The 16,931-nt window shown below is 47.7% G+C and overlaps 1 protein-coding gene across 2 annotated transcripts in view; it reads right to left on the bottom strand.

Moving 5' to 3' along the window:
• The window catches only part of hsdl1 (hydroxysteroid dehydrogenase like 1), a 46,731-nt gene that overhangs the window by 21,242 nt on the left and 8,558 nt on the right, over positions 1-16,931 (bottom strand). Inside the window, exon 2 of one of the 2 annotated variants that reach the window (XM_078212751.1) lies at positions 15,959-16,135. The gene's annotated coding sequence lies outside the window, so the exon portion shown is untranslated. Of the gene's footprint in view, positions 1-15,947; positions 16,136-16,931 lie in introns of both variants that reach the window. The other variant, XM_078212750.1, reaches the window with a different exon arrangement.

Consider the following 16,931-nt stretch of genomic DNA (forward strand, 5'->3'; position numbering starts at 1 on the left):
CCACATTCACCCCTCCTTTGAAAACAAAGGCCGGCGGGGTACAAAACACAGAACAATTGTTCATCTGTCTATAAGTTCAAACGGTCTGGGGGAGCCCCTATCGCTTTGGATATAACAGGGGTAACCGAACAGGGTGAAAAGATCACGAAATGCCTTGATAACCGTGGCAGCGGTCATATCAGAACAGGGAATGACAAAAGGGAATCGTGAGTACTCATCAACCACATTGAGGAAGTACACGTTTCGATCTGTCGAGGGAAGGGGGCCCTTAAAGTCCACACTCAGTCTTTCGAAGGGACGAGTGGCCTTAACGAGGTGTGCCCTGTCAGGTCGGTAGAAGTACGGTTTGCATTCCACGCATACCCGGCAGCTTCTGGTTATGGACCTGACATCCTCCACCGAGTAGGGTAGATTCCGGGCCTTTATGAAGTGGAAGAGCCGAGTGACCCCTGGATGGCAGAGGTCATTGTGGAGAGCCTGCAATCGATTCTCCTGCATACTAGCGCATGTTCCACGCAACAGGGCATCCGAGGGCTCGTTGAGCTTCCCTGGACGGTACATGATATCATAATTGTAGGTGGAGAGTTCGATTCTCCACCTCAAGATTTTATCATTCTTGATCTTACCCCATAACGTGTTGTTGAACATGAACGCCACGGACCACTGGTCCATGAGTAGAGTGAACCGTTTTCCCGCCAAGTAATGGCGCCAACGCCGAACGGCCTCCACAATGGCCTGGGCCTCCTTTTCCACTGCCGAATGTCGAATTTCAGGGCCTTGGAGGGTGCGAGAGAAAAAGGCGATGGGCTTGCCCGCCTGGTTAAGTGTGGCGGCCAGGGCGAAATCAGATGCATCACTCTCCACCTGGAAGGGGATGGACTCATCGATAGCGTGCATCGTGGCTTTCGCGATGTCGGCTTTTATTCCTGCAAAGGCTAAGCGAGCCTCTGTTGCTCGGGGAAAAGAGGTAGACTTGATGAGCGGACGGGCTTTGTCCGCGTAATTGGGAACCTACTGTGCATAGTATGAGAAGAAGCCTAAACATCTTCTCAGTGCTTTGACGCTAGTGGGCAGGGGGAGTTCGAGGAGAGGACGCATAGGGTCTGGATCAGGGCCAAGGACCCCGTTTTCCACCACGTATCCGAGGATAGCTAGGCGGCGCGTGCAAAATACACACTTCTCCCTGTTGTAGGTCAGGTTCAGGCGAGATGCAGTGCATAAGAATCTAAGAAGGTTGGCATCGTGGTCCTGCTGGTCATGGCCACAGATGGTGACGTTATCCAGGTACGGGAAGGTAGCCCGCAGCCCGTTCTGGTCCACCATTCGGTCCATAGCACGCTGGAAGACAGAGACCCCATTCATGACACCAAAAAGAACCCTTAAAAAATGGTACAGGCGACCATCCGCCTCAAATGCCGTGTATTGTCGGTCCTCTGGGCGAATGGGGAGCTGGTGATAAGCAGATTTTAAGTCGATGGTGGAGAACACCCGGTACTGCGCAATCTGGTTGACCATGTCAGATATGCGCGGGAGGGGATACGCATCCAGCTGCGTGTATCTGTTAATGGTCTGACTATAGTCTATGACCATCTGGGGTTTGTTCCCATTCTTAACCACCATGACTTGCGCTCTCCAAGGACTAGCGCTAGGTTGGATGATCCCTTCCTTGAGGAGCCGCTGAACTTCAGATCGAATGAAGATCCGATCCTCAGCGCTGTAACGCCTGCTCTTTGTTGCGATGGGCTTGCAGCCTGGCACGAGATTCTGGAATAGGGAGGGTGTGGTAATCCTAAGCGTTGAGAGACTACATGTGGAGCGCGGTGGGCAATTTAGAGGCTGCGGGTCTCCCACTGAAAGCGGAGGGAGTGGCCCATCGTACTGCAGGGTTACACTCTTCAAGTGGCCCATAAAATCTAGTCCTAGGAGTATTGGCGCGCAAAGGTGCGGTAACACAAGGAGCCTGAAGTTCTCGTAAACCGTGCCCTGCACCGTCAGATTGACCACGCAGCTCCCTAGCACGGTGACAGACCGGGACCTTGATGCCATCGAAATTGTCTGCTTGACAGTCCGAATCCGGAGACCACACCGCTTCACGGTGTCAGGGTGAATGAAGCTCTCCGTGCTCCCGCTGTCAAACAAACAATAAATCTGGCGTCTGTTTACCTGTATGTCCATCATGGACTTGTCGAGTCTGTGAGGCTTGGCCTGGTCCAGGATGGTCGACGCCACCGTGGGTTCATGGGTGCAACTGCAGGCAGCTGAGATGGTTGATGACGACCTCTGCTGGTCATTCGCGGTCGGTGCCGACCAAAATGGCTGCCCCCATAGGTCGCACGTGGACGATGGCGCCAAAACCTGCGGCCCCTGCAGGTCGCACGTGTCTTGCGACTCCGTCGTTCGGAATGGCGACGTCCTGGAATCGCACGTGGTAGAAGACCTTGAAGACGCAGAAGACAAGGAGGCCGGCTCCGGGGAGTCACACACCGCACTGCTGTTCTTGGATGGAGGTTTGAACCGGCATACTTTGGAATAATGCCCCTTCTTGCCGCAGGCGGAGCACAACACCGCTTTAGCTGGACATCGCTGCCGGGGGTGTTTCACCCCCCCCCCCCACAGAGGTAACACCGCGGGCCACCTGGAGCTGCTGCCGTCATCAGGTCCGAGGCTGGGAACGCAATCACGCAGTTTTTCGGTCCCGCTGAATGAAGTGGAGTCTGCGACTGCCCCTGCCACACTGTCTCCACGTGGTCGTCGGGGTACATCGCCAGACTTTTGGAGGCCGTTTCTAGAGCATCAGCTAACTCTATGGTTTTAGTGAGATCGAGGTTACCTTGCTCCAACAGCCGAAGGCGGATGAACGACAAGCCGATTCCCGCCACGAACGCATCTTGAGCTAGGTCGCTCATGTACTGGTCTGCCGACACTGACTTGCAGTTGCAGGCTCTGGCGAGCTGCTGAAGCTCGCACGCGTACTGTTCCGTCGTTTCGCCGGGCTGCCGCCATCGAGTGGCTCGAAGGTATCGAGCATGGATCTCATTCAGCGGTTTGTTGTATCGCTTCTTGAGAAGCTCGAGGGCCCCTTTGTAGTCGGTGGCCCCACGGATCGCTAAGTATACAGCGTCGCTTACCCTCGCGTGGAGGACCCGGAGTCTGTCGGCGTCATCGGTGACCACTGTGGAGGCGTCGAGGTAATCTTGGAAACACTTCAACCAGTGGTCGAAAGTGTTCGATGCTCCCGCCGCACGTGGGTCCAACGTAAGCCGTTCGGGTTTAAGCATTTGCTCCATGTTTTCTTTTGTCGTTTTTTTTTCAAAAAAAAGAATTTACTTGTTGGCAATAAAATTGATGCGCGATATAACACACGAGAGGCAGGATGTACTCGGGAAACAAAGGCTTTTATTGCCAACAATAACAGAGCTACTATATACAGTACACGATCCCAGACTAAAGGGTCACCAGGCAGAGCAGTGACCTTTATACCTCTCCCAGGAGGCGGAGCCAACTGGGGTGTACCATAGGACTATATTAACAGGTAGAACAGCCCAACCCTAACCCCAACAGTAACATATCTACAGACTCATAGTACTGGCCAGACCATAGCTCAGCACTACCTGGTGGGAACCAACAATGGTTCACCACAACCAGGTTAAAGTCCAACAGGTTTATTTGGTAGCAAATACCATTAGCTTTCAGAGCGCTGCTCCTTCGTCAGATGGAGTGGAAATCTGCTCTCAAACAGGGCATACAAAGACACAAAATCAAGTTACAGAATACTGATTAGAATGCGAATCCCTACAGCCAACCAGATCTTAAAGATACAGATAATGTGAGTGGAGGGACAATCACCAGGCAAGACTGTTCTCTTCCTGTGGGGGAGCACTTCAGCGGTCACGGGCATTCAGCCTCCGATCTTCGGGTAAGCGTTCTCCAAGGCGGCCTTCGCGACACACGACAGCGCAGAGTCGCTGAGCAGAAACTGATAGTCAAGTTTCGCACACATGAGGACGGCCTAAATCGGGATGTTGGATTTATGTCACATTATCAGTAACCCCCACAGCTTGCCTCCTAGACTTGCTGGCTGTCCTGTCTGGAGACAATACACATCTCTTTAACCTATGCTTAATGCTCCCTCCACTCACATTATCTGTATCTTTAAGATCTGGTTGGTTGTAGGGATTTGCATTCTAATCAGTATTCTGTAACTTGATTATGTGTCTCTGTGCCCTGTTTGAGAGCAGATTGGGTGGCACGGTAGCACAGTGGTTAGCACTGCTGCTTCACAGCTCCAGGGACCTGGGTTCGATTCCTGGCTTGGGTCACTGTCTGTGTGGAGTTTGCACATTCTCCTTGTGTCTGCGTGGGGTTCGTCCGGGTGCTCCGGTTTCCTCCCACAGTCCAAAGATGTGCGGGTTAGGTTAATTGGCCATGCTAAAAAATTGCCCCTTAGTGTCCTGAGATGTGTAGGTTAGAGGGATCAGCGAGTGGATATGGGGGTAGGGCCTGGGTGGGATTGTGGTCGGTGCAGACTCGATGGGCCGAATGGCCTCCTTCCGCACTGTAGGGTTTCTATGATTTCTATGATTTCCACTCCATCTGACGAAGGAGCAGCGCTCCGAAAGCTAATGGTATTTGCTACCAAATAAACCTGTTGGACTTTAACGTGGTGTTTTTAAAACTCTTACTGTGTTCACCCCAGTCCAACGCCGGCATCTCCACATCACAATTGTCCAAACCAGCTCAATCTTATTTATTTGTTTTGCTTTTAAAATGTAACTTATTTGGATGCACGTTGAAATAAAATAAATTATTGTCCTAAGATTAAATGTGTTTTGACATTTCTCTCACTCTCAGAATTAAACACAAATAAATAAAAGTATCAGTTATATTTGAACCAAATAAACATGGTTTTAAGTGGCAAACTATAGGTCACATAGTCTATAGGCATCATGCACGTGGTTTTAATGCATTTTTTCTCCTCATGCTTTTTGCTGTATCTCGTACTAACCATGTAATAATCTCGCCGAGGCCAGTTTTCCATCACATTATCCTTTGTTATGAAGTACCGCTTCTGCGGCTACAGCGTACAGGTCAAGCTCCGGAGTCCTTCAAATGCCAGCCCGTGTAGAGCCAGCTGGTTTCAAACTCCCGCTTTGCTCCTTCCCTATTGGGCAAGCTTCCACTTGCTCATACTCTATGAAGCCCACAGGGAGATTGTGATAGTTAGGTGCTTTGACCTGAACACGTGCCGCGCTGTACCGACTAGGGGAATTTCACTGTAACTTCATTGCAATGTTAATGTGAGCCTTACCTGTGACTAATAAATAAACTTTAAACTTTAAATTGTATGTTGAGGTTTGGGATGCGGAAATGCCCCTTTAACAGTACGGGTCAGGTGACCCCTGGACAATTAGCTCCTCCCAGTGGGGGACCCTGAGGGACAGTGAATCAGTGCACATCGCAAATAAAGAGCTCCCAGTGTTTAAGTTACCAAGCCTACCTTGTGATTCTTTACGCACCCTTAGTCCACAGGGTTATACTTAACAACTGGCGACAGGCCTGATTCATCGCCTCCGCATTGTGCTTGCATTCTGCGCTGGCGAAGGAGAAGGAGATCGAGCAACACTCCAGACTTCATAGGACGGCGCTGGAAAGGAACCGCAGCTTGGCAACCTCACAAAGAGTGGTTAGGAATGTTCCGACTGCCGTTACTTTGTTTTGAACAATCCATTTAGGGGGAGGCTGGATTTGCCTGGGAGCCGGCTGAAGACATCGCGGGAAGTGACACTAAGGGGACTCAGGCTGCGAATGGCTATTGGCGACAACGGAAGGAGGTTTTGAGCCTAGGCACATGCGGATGTAGGTGCTGGGGGGTCTCAGGAAGTGGACGCCAAGGTGACTTGGGCTGCATATGGCTGCCAGAGAGGATATGGACACGAAAGGCCCAGTCGCAAGTGCAAATGAATTGGTCACTCTGCCCAGAATTGCCAGGTCAACTAAGTCCAGAGAGAGGAATAGAAAAAGTCCATGTTGCCAGCCATGGAGAGGACAGGGAGTCAGCCGGGTCTGCAATGGAAGCAAACAGTCCAGAAAAGCAAGAGTTCTGTCGGTACAAGGTGAAGCCAATCAATTCTGAGGGCTCCCTAAACTGGAAGGGAAAGCTGTGAAAATGGAAGTTGATACAGGGGTGGCTATGTCCTTGATACCTGAATCAACATACAGGGAGAAGCTAAAAGCCCTGCCATTGAAGCCTGCAAAGATCACAGTACAAACATGTACAGAACAAATAATTCCCCTCAAGGGTTATGTACTGGTGACGATATAGTTGAGGGACCAATGTGCAGAATTGCCACTATATGTTGTGAAAGGCATTATCTGGAAGCTCTTGGTTACAGAAGTTGAAATTGAACTGGGGCGTAGTTAGTAGGCTGGTGGACGTGAACACAAGAACAAAGAACAAAGAACAATACAGCACAGGAACAGGCCCTTCGGCCCTCCAAGCCCGCGCCGCTCCCTGGTCCAAACTAGACCATTCTTTTGTATCCCTCCACTCCCACTCCGTTCATATGGCTGTCTAGATAAGTCTTAAACGTTCCCAGTGTGTCCGCCTCCACCACCTTGCCTGGCAGCGCATTCCAGGCCCCCACCACCCTCTGTGTAAAATAGGTCCGTCTGATATCTGTGTTAAACCTCCCCCCCTTCACCTTGAACCTATGACCCCTCGTGAACGTCACCACCGACCTGGGGAAAAGCTTCCCACCGTTCACCCTATCTATGCCTTTCATAATTTTATACACCTCTATTAAGTCTCCCCTCATCCTCCGTCTTTCCAGGGAGAACAACCCCAGTTTACCCAATCTCTCCTCATAACTAAGCCCCTCCATACCAGGTAACATCCTGGTAAACCTCCTCTGTACTCTCTCCAAAGCCTCCACGTCCTTCTGGTAGTGTGGCGACCAGAACTGGACGCAGTATTCCAGATGCGGCCGAACCAACGTTCTATACATCTGCAACATCAGACCCCAACTTTTATACTCTATGCCCCGTCCTATGAAGGCAAGCATGCCATATGCCTTCTTCACCGCCTTCTCCACCTGTGACGTCACTTTCAAGGATCTGTGGACTTGCACACCCAGGTCCCTCTGCGTCTCTACACCCTTTATGGTTCTGCCATTTATCATATAGCTCCTCCCTACATTATTTCTACCAAAATGCATCACTTCGCATTTATCAGGATTGAACACCATCTGCCATTTCTTTGCCCAAATTTCCAGCCTATCTATATCCTTCTGTAGCTTCTGACAATGCTCCTCACTATCTGCAAGTCCTGCCAATTTTGTGTCGTCCACAAACTTACTGATCACCCCAGTTACACCTTCTTCCAGATCCTTTATATAAATCACAAACAGCAGAGGTCCCAATACAGAGCCCTGCGGAACACCACTAGTCACAGGCCTCCAGCCGGAAAAAGACCCGGAAAAAGACCCGGAAAAAGGTTGCAAGACATGTTGGAAAAATATAAAGATGTCTTTCAAGGAGCCCTTGAAGAGATGAAGGGTGTCAAGGTCAAATTACGGCTGAAGCAGGATGCTTGTCCAAGGAATTTAAAGGCACATCAAGTACTGTATGCCATTGAGCCTAAGGTGGAGGCTGAACTGGAACACCTGGTGGATCTGGGCACATTGGAGTCTGACACCCAGTGAATGGGCCACCCCAATTGTTCCAATTTTGAAATCAGACGGATTGGTGAGAATCTGGGGATTTAAAAGTGACTGTAAACCCAGCCCCGTGTGTAGACCAATACCCGTATCCTCTCATAGAGAACCTATTTCGTGACCTGGCAAGGGGAAAGAATTCTCCAAAATGGACCTATCGCAGGCCTATTTGCAGATGGCGGTACTGAAGGATTAACAGCCGCCGCTAATGATAGTCACACACAGGGGCCTGTTCCACTATAAGTGGCTTTCTTTTGACATTATATTGGCTCCAGAGGGCCATGGACCAGATCTTGAGTGGATTGACAAGACTTCAATGTTACCTGGATGATATTTTGGTCATGGGTTTGACACAGGAGGAGCATTTAAAGAACCTGGAGGATACCTTAGAGGTAGCAGGAGCACGGCCTACAAGTCAAGAGAGAGAAATGTGAGTTCTTTAAGGACTCCATTGAATAGCTGGGTCATGTAATTGACAGTGATGGGTTACACAAGCCACATAAGAAGATGGAGGCCATCGTGAAGACCCTTAGACCAAAAAATGTGTCCCCAATTGAGGTAGTTTTTGGGATTTATTTATTACTATAACAAGTTCATTCCGGATCTGCCAACAGGAAAAAGGCAGCCAGGGAAGTGGACAAAAGATTGTGAAGAGGCCGACCGGGACGTCTCGCCCTATGGGGCTGTGGCTGCCCTGTCCCATATTATGCCAAATGGGAGGAAAAGAGTCATAGCTTTCACTTCAAGATCATTGACAAAGGCTGAGGAAAAGCATGCTCAGTTGGAAAAAGAAGGCTTGGGCATCGTCTTTGGTGTCAAGATGTTTTAGTACTTCCTATATGATAGGTATTTTGTACTTCTAACAGACTATTGGCCATTGATGTTCATCTTAGGACCATACACTGGGATATCATCCGTGCCAGCAGCTCGATTGCAAAGGTGGTACAAGATCCAGTACCATCAGTCAGTGAAACACGGCAATGCAGATGCTCTGTCATGGCTGCCTTTGCCTGGAGATAAAGGTGACCTTGGCTGGAATCTGAAGATAACGTACTTCACACAGGAAGACAAAATTCCAGTAACCACTAACCAGGTGCGGAATGCCATCCAGAACAATCTGATTATAAGCCAAATAGTGGATCTGGTCCTGAGAGGAAGATCAAGTAGTAGAAACCACCCAGAGTTTTGTCCATATATGTCCTGAAGATGGGAGTTGTCCGTATTGGATGGATGTTTAATGTGGAGTATGAGAGTCGTCATTGCCCATCATTAAGAGGAAAAGTGCTGGAATAGATGCACCAAAGGCACCTGGGGGAGCTGCGAATGGTAGAAATAGCAAGAAACTATTTTTGTTGGCCGATTGTTGACGCACAAATTGAAGAAAAAGCAGGATCATGTGAATGCTGCATTTTGCTATGGAAGGCATCACCCTTGTCATAGAATCCCTACAGTGCTGAAGGAGGCCATTCGGCCCTCAAGTCTGCACCAACCACAATCCCACCCAGCCCCTATCCCAGTAGCCCCACATATTTACCCTGCTAGTCCCTCGGACACTAAGGGACAATTTAGCATGGCCAATCCACCTAACCTGCACATTGTTGGGCTGTGGGAGGAAACCGGACCACCCAGAGGAAACCCACGCAGACACGGGGAGAACATACAAACTCCACACAGACAGTGACCCAAGCTGGGGATCGAACCCAGGTCCCTGGTGCTGTGAAGCAGCAATGCTAACCACTGTGCCACCGTGCCGCCCACGCCTCTTCTTCCATGGGAATGGCCCCAATCACTATGGCAGAAAATCCACATTGACTTTGCTGGGCCAGTAGAAGGGCAGATGCTCTTAGTGATAGTGGATGCCCACTCCAAGTGGCCGGCGCTCGTGGCTATAAAGTCCACATCGGCTGAGTCAACACGAGTCAAACTCGATGAAATACTTGCCCTGTTTGGCAATCCAGAACAAGTGGTCAGTGACAATGGACCCCAGTTTGTGGCTCAAGATTTTACTAAATTCATCGAGTACCATGGAATCAGACACGTGAGGTCTGCACCATATCAGCCGGCAACGAATTATCTGGCAGAACTATTTGAAACAGTCTCTGAAGCCTTCACAAAGGGAGGGGTCGCCAGGGCAGCGCATAAATAAATTCCTGAATATGCACCGCAACATGCGACATGCGACAACCCAATGCTCGCCGACTTCACTGGTGTTCAATTGAAAACTGAGAACCATGTTCTACCTGCTGCGGCTGGAGGAGACCCGAGCGGTGGTTGAACGGAACCAAGAGGGACAGGTGGCCAGAAGAGCAGGAAATATGATGTCGAGGACTTTTCAGAAAGGGGAGTTCGTTCTGGCCAGGAATCATACTTCTGGAGAGAAGTGGACACTGGCTACCATTGACGCACAAAACGATCTTTGTCCTACACAGTACAGACCAGGAATGAGTTGGTTTGGAGAAGACACGCTGACCAGTTGGTTGCAGCACTGCTTCAGAGGTGGGAAGCTCCACAAACAATGGAACTGTCCACATTGGTCCCAGTGACTTTGCCTGAGCCTAATATTTCAGAGTCAGAGTCGATCATCTAAAGGGAGGAAGCAGCATTTGTGGCACCTGCGGTCCGTCAAAGGGAGCATCATGCTGAGCAGCAGGATCTTCCAGAATCCCTGGGACTACTCTGGAAGAGAAATAAGGAAACAAAACCTCCATGCCCCTATGCCCCTGATAGACTCATTGGCCAGAATTCTACCGGCACACCAGCCCCCAGAATCGATGTCGACGAGGCTCGGAGAACGGCATTCACCATTGGCCTTGGGTGGAATTGTACGAATCTTGGGCGGACATGCCGGTAAAATTCCGCCCATTATGTTCATGTGAACTATCTGAAGGGATTTTATGTTGGGGACCGTGGTAGTTTGCAATGCTCTATACAAATTAGTATCTATATCATTATTATGTGTATATATATTTCTTACGTGTTTGTATATATGTTTCAGTTGGGGAACTTTTGGATTTAAAGGGGAGAGGTGTGATGGGGTTTGGGATGCAGACTGTCCCTTTAAGAGTGTGGGTCAGGTGACCCAGGGCAACTAGCTCCCCCTAGTGGGGGACCCAGTTGGGCAGTCTTAGACCTGATTGTGAATCAGTGCACACATCAAATAAGGAACTCCCAGTGTTCAAGTTATCAAGCCCACCTCGCATTTCTTTATGCACCCTTAGTCCATAGGAGCATACTGAACAGAGGTCAATTGATGATCCCCTGCAGCCATCATAACAAACCAGTTGGCTCTATATACAGATTATCAAACAGCACCATTCCATCGATCTCTTTCCAGAAACAAAAATGACCTGTCCTGTGTAGTCATTTACCAGCTAGTGCTTCGACATAATGTTTCCCCTCTGCAGTGATTGGAAGATTGCTGAGCTTAAGGGCACTTTATAGAGGGGCGTGGTAAATGACCGAAAACAGTTCTAAGTCTTGTGAGTCCAGCTTCAGATTGCAGCTCTCAGCATGGTTAAGCTGGTTTTGTGGCACAAATGAGGGTACTGCCGGAGTGGGCGCTGCCATCTTAACAGAGTATCTGCAGCAATTAAAGTGGGAGTAAGTGCATTCACGGTGAATTGTGTCAGCTTTCCTATTTTAACTATTTAAACACACCTCTATACGTTACTCCTGTAATGTCTCTCCTATCTTTTAGGCAGGGGGAGGATGGTAAATTCCCCACCATGGATTAACTTGATGGTTCTTCTCTGCTGCATCTCCATGGTCTGAATGTTCCAACTGTCCTAATTCTCAAATTCAGAGATGACTTTCAAGGTGATTTTTTTTTCAACTACACTATATGTTTCAAACATGACATTTCCAGACCATCTCCAGCGACTAAACAATATGTTTCAGCAATTTATTCGCCTGATTTGTTGCTGCTGCAGATGATTAGATGAGTTAAGTCTGAATATATTATCATTCTAGATTCCTTTCAAACTGACCTTTACATTCAGAATGTTGGCACGAAAACCATGACACTCATTACTTCGAGAGCTTTTGGTCTCAGAAGGACATATGACATTTTTAAAATAGGAAAGGCCAAAGCCTATTTTAATGCAATGAACACAAAAATAGAGCAAATGAATCGAAAATTAGCACACCTCAAATGGCATGTGAGATTAGGTGGGTTTGTTTTCCTCATTTAGGATATCTGCAATGTGCTCCCTGCAAAAACAATTAATCTTACATCGATTCGCAACTTTGAAAAGAGTTGGATTTATCTGCATGGGATTGAAGGTTATACAAAGAACAGTACAGCACAGGAACAGGCCCTTCGGCCCACCAATCTGTGCCGACACAGATGCCTCACTAATCTAATATCTTCCTACCTCTACATGGCCAATATCCCTATATTCCTTACCTATTCACATATCTATCCAGATGCCTCTTGAACGTTGTTATAGAATCTGCTTCCACCACCTCCTCTGGCAGCACGTTCCAGGCATTCACCACCCTCTGTGTGGAAAAACTTTCCCCTTACATCTCTTTTAAACTTTCCCCCTCTCACTCTCAACCTATGCACCCAAGTAATTGAACCTTCCACCCTGGGAAAAAGACTCTGACTACCCACTCTATCCAAGCCTCTCATAATCTTGTAAACCTCTATCAGGTCCCCTCCCCACCCCTCATCCTCCGACGCTCCAATGAAAACAATCCAAGTTTGTTCAACCTTTCTTCATCAACTATATCCTCCAAACTAGGCAACATCCTGGTAAATCTCTTCTGCATCCTTTCCAATGCATCAACATCCTTCCGGTAGTGTGGTGACCAGAATTGTAAACAATACTCCAAATGCGACCTTACCAAAGTCGTATACAGCTGCAACATGATTTTCCAATTGTTATACTCAAAACCCCGACGGATGAAGGCCAGCATGCCATATGCCTTCTTGACCACCTCGTTCACCTGAGTTGCCACCTTCAGGGAACTGTGGATCTGCATGCCTGGATCCTTCTGTATGCTATTATTTCTAAGGGCTCTACCATTTACTGTATACTTTCCTTCTGCAGTAGACCTTCCAAATTGCATCACCTCACGTTTGTCCGGGTTAAATTTCATCTGCCATCTTTCGGCCCAGGTCTCCAGCCGACTTATATCCTGCTGTATCCTCTGACAATCCTCCTCACTATCTGCTACCCCCCTAATTTTTGTATCATCTGCAAATTTACTAATCAGATCACCTACATTTTCCTGCAAATCATTTATATGTATTACAAACAACAGAGGCCCCAGCGCTGATCCTTGCCGAACACTGCTTGTCACAGACCTCCAGTTAGAAAAGTACCCTTCTACTGCTACTCCCTGCTTTCTGTGCCTAAGCCAGTTTTATGTCCATCTTACCAGCTCACCTTGGATTCCATATGACTTCACCTTCCGTATCAGCCTGCCATGAGGAAGCTTATCGGAGGCTTTATTAAAGTCCATGTATACAACATCCACTGGACTGCTCTGGTCAAATTTACTTGTCACTTCCTCAAAGAACTCAATCAAATTTGTGAGACCCGACTTCCCTTCACAAAACCATGCTGCCTATTGCTAATAAGCCTATTTTTTTCCAGATGTGAGTACATCTTGTCCCTAAGAATCTTCTCCAATAATTTCCCCACTACTGATGTTAGGCTCACAGGCCTGGTAATTTCCCAGATTGTCTCTTCTGCTTTTCTTAAACAGAGGAACAATTGAACAATGTTAGCAACTCTCCAATCCTCTGGTACCTCACCTGTGGCTGAAGAGGATACAAAGATTTTGCCCAAGGCCTCAGCAATTTCTTCCCTCGCCTCTCTCAGTATTCTGGGATAGATCCTATCTGGCCCTGGGGACTTGTCCACATTAATGTTTTTTAAAACCTCCAATACCTCCTCCCTTTTTATCTCAACATGTCCTACAATGTCAACATCCTCCTTTCCACACTTACCATCCACCACATCCTTCTCCTTTGTGAATACTGATGCAAAGTACTCGTTAAGGACCTCACCCACTTCATCTGGCTCCACACACAAATTCCCTCCACTGTCCTTAGAAACCCTCTTCCTCCTTATATATGCATAAAAACCCTTGGGATTCTCCTCAATCCTGCCTGCCAAGGATATTTCATGGCCCCTTTTTGTCCTCCTAAGTCCCTGTTTAAGCTCTTTCCTGTTATCTTTGTATTCCTCAAGAACCTTATCGGTTTTCAATTTCCTGAAATTTATGTAGGCCTCCTCCTTCTTTTTCACTAAGCTCACAATCCCTCTTGTCATCCAGGGTTCCCGAATCTTGTCATCTTTATCCTTCATTTTTACAGGGACATACTTGTCCTGAATTGTTAACAACTGACTTTTAAAAGACTCCCACATGTCAAATATTGATTTACCCTCAAACAGCTGCCTCCAGTTTATATTCCCTCGCTTCCCTGGCTGTTGGGAGGTCTGTAGTACAATCCCGACAGTGTGATTGCACCGCTCCTGTTCCGGAGTTCTACCCATAAGGCCTCACTGCATGATTCCACCAAGGTGTCCTCCCTCTGTATAGCTGTGACATTCTCCATAATCAGTAAAGCAACACTCCACCTGTTTGTCACCCTTTTTGTCTCACCTGAAGCATCTAAATCCTGAATGCTAAGCTGCCAGTCCTGCACTTCTTTCATCCAAGTCTCCGTAATTGCCATAATATCATAGTTCCATGTAGTGATCCAAGCTTTAAATTCATCCACCTTACCTATCATGCTCCTTGCATTAAAGCAAACACTTCTTAGACCATCTGTCCTGTCACGTTTTGTACACTCTCCCTGTTTTTTTGTTTCTCTTAGCCTTATTGGACCATTTCACTGGGTTCTCCATGGTCTTTGTCTCTGTATTGTGGCCCTTTTTGATTTTTGTCTTTGGTTTTTCTGCCTTCCACTTTTCCCCTCACTGCCTTTTGTTTTTGTCCCCACCTTACTTCCCTCTGACTTCCTGCATTGCTTCCCATCCCCCTGCCACATTAGTATAAATCCTCTCCAACAGCAAACACCCCCCCCCAGGACATTGGTTCCAATCCTGCCCAAGTGCAGACCGTCCAATTTGTACTAGTCCTACCTCCCCCAGAACCGGTTCCCATGTCTCAGAAATTTAAATCCCTCCTTTTTACACCATCCCTCAAGACATGTATTCATTTTAGCTATCCTGACATTCCTACTCTGACTAGCATGTGGCACTGGTAGCAACCCTGAGCTTACTACCTTTGAGATCCTACTTTTTAGTTTAACTCCTAACTCCCTAAATTCAGCTTGTAGGACCTCATCCCATTTCTTACTTATATTGTTGGTGCCTTTATGCACTACGACAGTTGGCTGTTCACCTTTCCCTCCAGAATGCCCTGCAGCTGCTCGGAGACATCCTTGATCCTTGTACCAGGAGGGAAACATACCATCCTGGAGTCTCGTTTGCATCCACAGAGACACCTGTCTATTCCCCTTACAACTAAATACCTTGTCACTATTGCTCTTCCACTCTTTTTCCTGCCCTCCTGTGCAGCAGAGCCAGCCATGGTGCCATGAACCTGACTGCTGCCACCTTTCCCTAGTGAGCCATTTCCCCCAACAGTATCCAAAACCATATCCCTGCTTTGAAGGGAAATGAACAGAGGAGAACCCTGCACTGCCTTCCTACTCTTCCTCTGTCTGGTGGTCACCCATTCCCTATCTCCCTCAGTAATTTTTATCCGTGGTGTGACCAACTCCCAAAGGTTGGGGAGTCTAAAACTAAAGGGCATAGGCTTAAGGTGAGAGGGGAGTGATACAAAAGTGTCCAGAGGGGCAATTTTTTCACACAGAGGGCGGTGAGTATCTGGAACAAGCTGCCAGAGGTAGTAGTAGAGGCGGGTACAATTTTGTCTTTTAAAAAGCATTTAGATAGTTACATGGGTACGATGGGTATAGAGGGATATGGGCCAAATGCAGGCAATTGGGATTGGCTTAGGGGTTTTAAAAAAAAAGGGCGGCATGGACAAGTTGGGCCGAAGGGCCTGTTTCCATGCTGTAAACCTCTATGACTCTATGACTCTACGTGAAGGAACCAGGGACATCAGAGTTCCCTGAATTCCCACATCGCACAAGAGGAGCATGACACAGTTCTGGGATCTCCTGCCATGACGTAATGCTCAAGTTAACTTACAACAACAACTACAATGCCAAGAGAAAAAAAGAGAAAAAAGTAAAAAAAAACTACTTACCAATCACTTACCTGCTGGCTGTGACGTGATGGTTCAATTTCTCTCTATCTCTCACTTGCCCTCGAGTCTTCCTCACAGGTCCGCCTCTCTATTCCTCCCGAAAATGAGCACCTCTTTCCCCTCAGCTCTGAAGTCCTACTCAGCGCCAAATTTATTTATCTATTTCCGATGCAGAGAAGTGTACAAAGCTGTAATAGAATGTTACGTGGAATATTATAGTTCATGAACTATTTATCATTCATATGTCAGCCCTTAAAGGCATTAATCTAGAAATTAGCTCTGCAGAACCCACTCTTAGACACTGTATGATGTCCAAAACTTTCAGTATGATGGGTAGACAACATGCCCATGTTTCCAGTAGAGGTGCACCACTCACCTTATACACACAAAACACAATCTAAACAGATCCTGTCAACTCCACTGCCATTTTCTACCGATGTGTGAGAATGATAACATCATGGAATTGTGTCAGCAAAGAAGGAGATAGTTTGGCCAGTCCTGTCCATGCAGCTTCTCTTTAAGAGCAACTGAGCTCCCCACCCTGTTCCTTTCCCCACAGCCCGGCAAATTTTCTCTCTTCAGGTGTTTATCCAATTCCCTTTTGAAAGCCACAATTGAATCTGCCGCTACCATGCTCTCAGGCAGTGCACTCCATCCAGATCCTAATCACTCACTGCGCAAGAAAGGTTTTCCTCTTGTCATTTTCAGTTATTTTGCCCATCACCTTAAATTGGTGTGCTTGTTCTCCCATTCTACCAAAGGGAACAAGTTCTCTATATTTACTCTAACTGGGCCCCTCATGATTTTGAACATGATGTGGAGGTGCCTGCATTGGACTGGGGTGGGCATAGTAAGAAGTCTCACAACACCAGGTTAAAGTCCAACAGGTTTATTTGGAATCACGAGCTTTTGGAGCGCTGCTCCTTCATCAGGTGAGTGGTTGAAGTGAAGAGGTCTTGCTCGAACCTGTACATGAAGATGTTG

Source organism: Mustelus asterias, chromosome 5 (assembly GCF_964213995.1).
Source record: "Mustelus asterias chromosome 5, sMusAst1.hap1.1, whole genome shotgun sequence".
NCBI lineage: Eukaryota > Metazoa > Chordata > Chondrichthyes > Carcharhiniformes > Triakidae > Mustelus > Mustelus asterias.